The sequence below is a fragment of the Centruroides sculpturatus genome, unplaced genomic scaffold (genome assembly GCF_000671375.1).
Source record: "Centruroides sculpturatus isolate CEXI.00-Female unplaced genomic scaffold, Cexi_2.0 scaffold215, whole genome shotgun sequence".
NCBI classification, from domain to species: domain Eukaryota; kingdom Metazoa; phylum Arthropoda; class Arachnida; order Scorpiones; family Buthidae; genus Centruroides; species Centruroides sculpturatus.
In genome coordinates, this window is record NW_019384381.1 from 550,401 (window position 1) to 556,842 (window position 6,442).

Below are 6,442 nucleotides of genomic sequence, written 5' to 3' on the forward strand. Positions count from 1 at the left end.
AATACAGTTGTATTAGTGAAAACGAAATTAAAATTTGCTACAGGTATTATTATTTTTAAAAAATAAACAGTTTTTGATCTTGTGCTGCCCTCTGGAAATCATAAAATTTAGAAAAATAAATTTCTATAATTATTTCGAGCCAGTCTAAAAAAATGAAAATTGTACATTTTTTTCGGTATATTTTTATAATGCCCAAAAATAACTTATTTGATGATTTCGTATAGTAATTTACATTAATATTTTTAAATAACATTGAGAAATTCTGCAAAGTCTAATTACGCCGCTGAATTAAACTGGGTTTTTTAGAAGTCTTCTCACTCTGTGGACATTAGGAGGGCATCTTTTTTCATGTCAATTATGAATTTGGCCAACTCCGTAATGGGAGCGGCCAGTGGTGAGAGGCGGCACCCGACTTATCTATGAAAAACTCAGTATTCCCGAGGTTCCAACAAGGGTTGCCAACTTATTCTTCCCTTGGCCCACCCCTGAGTGCGCCAATTGTTAGCAACCGTAGTCTTAATCCAAACCCAACGGGAACAAGTAATTGTCTTGTCCATCCAGCCGTTCATCGTTAGACGGCCGGATGATCGAGCGGTCAAGGTAGTAGCCTACCGCTCTGGGGTACCTAGGATCGAATCCGGACGTATCGGGAGGTGGTCTGTCCGGATATGTCGGGCCCCGTTCCTCACCACCCGGCCGCCGTGTTGTGGGCTGGCCGAACTCATAATGAGCTTGCTAAAAGAGGCCCGCTTAGTGTCCACAGGGCAGAAAGAGCTTAAAAAATAATTTTAATAAAGCCGTCCATCATCGCTGGCTTGTAAGCTATATGTTACAGAGAAAGCTAACTGGAAATTAGAAGGCCCCTGGAGATAGCTGCGATATTCTTAGCTGATTTCAAGGGGCAAAACTATTAGGGATTTATAGGAGTTTTGCTCTCTCAATGTTAGCAAATTCCGCTGAATTGTCGGCAAAAATCACGTTAATTAATGTCTTTAATTTACTTTGAATAATTACAAGATAATTTCCCAAGTAATGCGATAACCTTAAAATCGGGAAAGATTATCCATCAATGACTGCGTTGTATTTTAAACAATATAATATATTTATAATATATTTTGGAAACAATAGAACAAAGGATGTTTTGCAAACAATAGAACAAAGGAGATTTTGCAAACAATAGAATTTGCCTTATTTTAATATGTTCGTGTAATTTACATTTTATTCTAAAAAAAATTGCAAAATTGTTGCGGGATGGAGAATTTTGACAATCACTTTCGCATTCTGTACCCCAAAATATATTATAAACGGGGTTATAGTGTATACCATAAAGCTATAACTTTAGAGCGTTATAACTTCATGGGGCCCAGGCGAATTTGAATTAGGTGACCTCATGTACAGTGTTGACTCGAGATATTTTTCTTCGGGAAAAATATTTTCTTATAAAAGATCAGTCAACACCAATTGTGAGATTGCGCCTTTTCAGGATAAAGATTCGAACTCCTGACACCAAATGTGAAAAACGGCTGTTTATTCAGGATGGTTTAATTATAGTAGACAAGGAAGATCAGCAAAATTTCTCTGTCCGATACGTCAGGAACCTGACACCAGTTGGGATAGTTGTTATTTGCGTCCTAACTCGCGATTTGTAGTTGAACTTAAATATAGGAGGGTTTTAACTTCTACTTTACACGCGGGATCGACGGTGGTGTTAGGCACTTAGACGAGTTAGAATATTACAAACTATTTATTTAAACGAATAAATTAAATCTATATATAATGATAACTAAAATGAATTAAATTAACAATTACAGATCTTTAACAATTCGATTGAATTTGGGCTAAACGAAAATTAACAATAAAAAGTGCGAAAAGTATCTCCTAAAATAAATGGAAAGACTTCATTCGTCGTTTCTATCACGAAATCGATCAATTCTTATGTAAATGGAGATTTGTCAGAACATCATTGCCACTTATTGTGATATTCGGCTTAACAATGCTAAAAAAAATACTTAAATTTTGAAAGTTCGTGGTCTGAACTTATCAATAAAATGGCTGCAAATGATGCAAAACTCAGAAAAACGCTTGAAATAAATGACTTTTAATCGCACGAACTGAAAATTCGACCGCTCGCAACAAATTATCAGAGTTTTATTGTTGCGTTGCCACAAAATTTAATGTAAAACATTTGGATTTTTCCCCGAATTTCATGATTTTTCTGTCTCTTCTGTCGCTGAAGAGACGGATTATCGCGGGCCATTCGTTGCATATACATTCATTTTAACAGTAACATATATTCAAAACTCTAATATTCTCGTTTTTCGTGTCCTTATAAGGATGAATAAAAATTTCGATATTATGACGATCCTTCGAACCAAAAAAGAATATACTTCAAGTCTAGTAACACCTCTTATCTACCTTGTAATTTACTTGAGTGGCGCTCTATAATCTATTAATAAAATTAAACTTTTGTTAAAGTATCCGAATTTTATAGATAAAAGCTTATACATGATATGGACTAAAGAGCGAGTTACGTTCTGAAATACAGGAAAGATAATGAGACGCATTGAGTGACTAAACAAACCCTCTTGAGAATGATTTATTTTTCCATTTTTGACGAATTATAAACTTCATTCTAGATGTGTTAATTAAGCTATGCGTTAGACAAAAGAGAAGAGCAAGTACACTGCTAATACGATTTCTAACCCAAGTTGTCCTCCGGCATCTGACAGATCGGGTTGAAATACGGAGAACAGCTGATGAACCCGTGAGTGTTAAAGCAAAATGAAAATTAATAAATATCGACGGAATATCGAACACTATAATCATTATATCGAACACTAAAAATCATTGAAAATTATTACATTTAATTAAAATTATTACATTTAATAATTAAAGATCTACTATATAAAGCTGAAAAAAATGGGTATTTTCTGTCACGGTATACCAAAAAGCCACTAGGGACGCCCCTAGCTATTATTTAAATTGATTTAAATTAACAATATAAATTATGTTATGTTTATTTTATATTTTTACGGTATAATACTCAGTATATTATTATTTTTATTTGTAATTTAGTATGCCCAATGCCTGCATCGTGCTTGTCGGCTTGTTTTATCATAATTTTGATTTCTGACTTTGAAATATTCATTTTCACAGTTCTATTTTAACAACGGTCGCTTCTTCTTCATTGCAGAATAGATAATTTCAAAGAGTTAAGAAAGTGGCACACTTCGGGAGATGATAAGCGGGAGTAAAGTGCCTCTTCCTCCTTCTCTTCCTCCTTCTCTTCCTCTTCCACTTCCCTTCGAGTGATTCGGATGCTTCCGAAAGATGCTGAGGAAAGAGGAAGGCGGAAGTCGCCTACATCCGATAAAAGGGTGGTTGTCATATCTCCGAACGAAAGCACCTCGTCTCTGGTCGAGTATCTGGGGCGACAATACCCGAAAGTGGCGGAACGGAGGAGGAGAGGCGGTTGCGCGAGGTAGGACTCGACGGACAGGAATCTAAAGGGATCCTGAAAAAAATCCGACAAGAGTATGAAGACTTAGTGGAAAAGGATTTTCTTTTTCTGCAGAAAATAAATCTTTTCACCGCCGAAGTCAATTTTGCTACACGGAAATGACCACCCGACTTAACGAACTAGACTCGGCTTTTTATCTGGCTTGGTTTCTTTCCATTCCACTTTACGGACAGACCGAGGACTCGTTATTTCACTTTGATTAAATTAAAGTTCACAGAACAACGACGGTGTGATGTCTATCGTCTCAAAGTGACGACGAAAACATAAAGTAGTGTTTCTCGACTTTAAACGACTATAACGGGCCAAGGCGCCTTATATTATGCAGATATTTATGCTGTTTTTAAACCAGTGTGCTACTGCAAACAAATTTCACAAGAAATGATAGAAAGTGGCCACTCGTATGCACTACAAATCGACGTTAAACTTCAATAAAACACAATCGAAGAAAACACATTGTAGTCAGTATATGTGTTATCGCTAAAGCTCGAAATCCGTTAATGTGTACATTACCTAGCTAATCTGCAGATTAACTAAGGTGATCCGTTAAAGCTGCGAAAATTGTTCAATTTCTCAAATTACCTAGGTAATTTGCAGAGTATCTAGGTAATCTGCACGTTAACGGCTTCCGTATCGTTAAAGTTCAAAAGTTTGTTTCTTTCACTTCCTTTCCCCACTCCTTCTTTTTACGTAGATAAATTTAAATCCTAGAATGCAAGCAAGCACCGAATTGGTGAGTAAAATCAAGAAAAGATTCTTCGCAAACCTCTTTAGCGAAGATTTAAAATATAATACGTAGTGTTTTAATAACAAACCAAAGTATGATTCCATAATTGAAGATGTAAAGCAAATAAAAGTTTCCAAGAAGAAAGAATCATCTCGAGATTATCAAATAATTCAAAGGTGTGATGTGTTGACTGTACGAGGCTGTGAAAAACTCATTGAGCCGTTGTCAGATGCGCGAGAAAGGTTTGAAAAAGTTTGTCCATGCCGGAGAATTGTTTGACATTCGATAAAAACTGAAGAAGACCTTGAAAAATTAGAAGATTCACAAGAGACTGTGATTATGAGATCACAGTCAAATCTTACTCAAGAGGACATTCCGTTATCCCCCGCTTCTACAGAATCACCTATAGAAATACAAGAATTTACCGATAGTAATCTTAAACTGCCTTCTATACCGTTGATTGATGATGCAGTCACGAAGAATATTCAGTTACCCTGCACCTCCAAGGAATCGCCTCTGCAAGTTGAAGAAGTCATCACTGAGTTACTCTCAACTTCAGCAGAATCGCCATCACAGTTTCGTACGGAGCCTGTAAAGAGCACTATACAAGACATAGTCTGTATTGTTTGCTCAAAAGCAGCATCAAGTGCTCACAAGTGTAAATCGTGTAATATGTTTGTTCACGCAGTTTGTGGTGAAGTAGATCCTAAAGAGGAAGGGTATGGTAAGAATGTATTGTGCATCATCTGTAAAAAGAATATGGATCAGAAAATACAGCGTGATGAAGCCAAGAAATGTTTAGAAAAGCAAGCAAAGAAAATGTTAGCAGTTTCTAATGCAAAGCACCCAAACGTCGATGAAGGTTTCGCTGTGAGAATTAAAGTACCCGAAGAAGACAGAGCAAAAACTGATGCACGTTCAATTTTAGCTGTGGTTCTTAGTAAAACAGAGGATGGCTTTTATAAACTTGATACTAAAACAGGTATTTTAAAACAATTGTATGCAAAATCTGAATTCAGTGTTTGCAAAGAGAGATTTTTAACGAAAGAAGATGGATGTCCCTGCTGTAGAAATATCTTTACGTCAAACAGCAATAAAACAATCCCTTGGTACTGGGCAGGGTTTCAGAAAATGTGACTGCAAATCTAAATGTACCACAAATAGGCGTGCTTGTCGCAAAAACCAATTGCTACGTAATTCAAAGTGTCACCAATCTTTAGATTGCACTAATAAGTAAGTACAATTTTATCATATGTTTTGCAAATTCATTTCCCTAATTGTAGTAATATTTTAAACCGTTTGATTTTTGTATTAAAGTTTTTTTAATTGATTGATGATTGATTCAATCAACTAATTTGTTGATTGTATTAACTTGATTCTTTAGATATTGAAAATTAAATAAATAACATTATGTTAATTTAAGCGTACAGAAACGTTGCTGTTGTTCCAGCAAAAATCTTATTTTCACTTTACCGAGTGCCTAGTAGGTAATTTGCAGATTACCTAGATAATCTGAACATTACCTAGGTAATTTGAGAAATGGAATAATTTTCGCAGCTTTAACGGATCACCCTAGTTAATCTGCAGATTAGCTAGGTAATGCGCACATTAACGGATTTCGAGCTTTAGCGGTAACATATGTACAAATCTGAATAATAGTGACTTCAACAATTAAATTTGTAAATAACTCTTAATTGTAAAAAAATTTTTATATTTAATAAAACGTAATACGAAATTTAATAACTGTTTGAAGATTCGGTATTTATTAAAATAAATTTTTAAAAAATGACACATTTTTAGATTCATTTATAATTCTAGGAAATAAATTAAAACTTTCTCTTGTTTCCGGACCGAAATTATATTGGAAACGGGTGCACAGAATTCGAAAATGACTATGAAAAAGCTCTATTGCGCGAGGTTTAGATGTTTCAAGTATATTTCAGTATGCAGGGAAATATATACAGTTAACTTGCGGTGACGAACAACGGACTCTCTGTTAGTTTCACTGTTGCTTTCTCTTTTGAGAGTCCAGCGATAATCCTTGAGCATGGTTTGTCCCTGCTAACGAAATTTAATTTCGGAAATGCTTGATGTTTCCCCTGTTCATCGATCGCATCAATCAAGTTGTGTGGAAATATGTCGAAGTATGATAACATCATTAGTTGACACTAGAAATTCGTGGTTATTTCCCATAAATC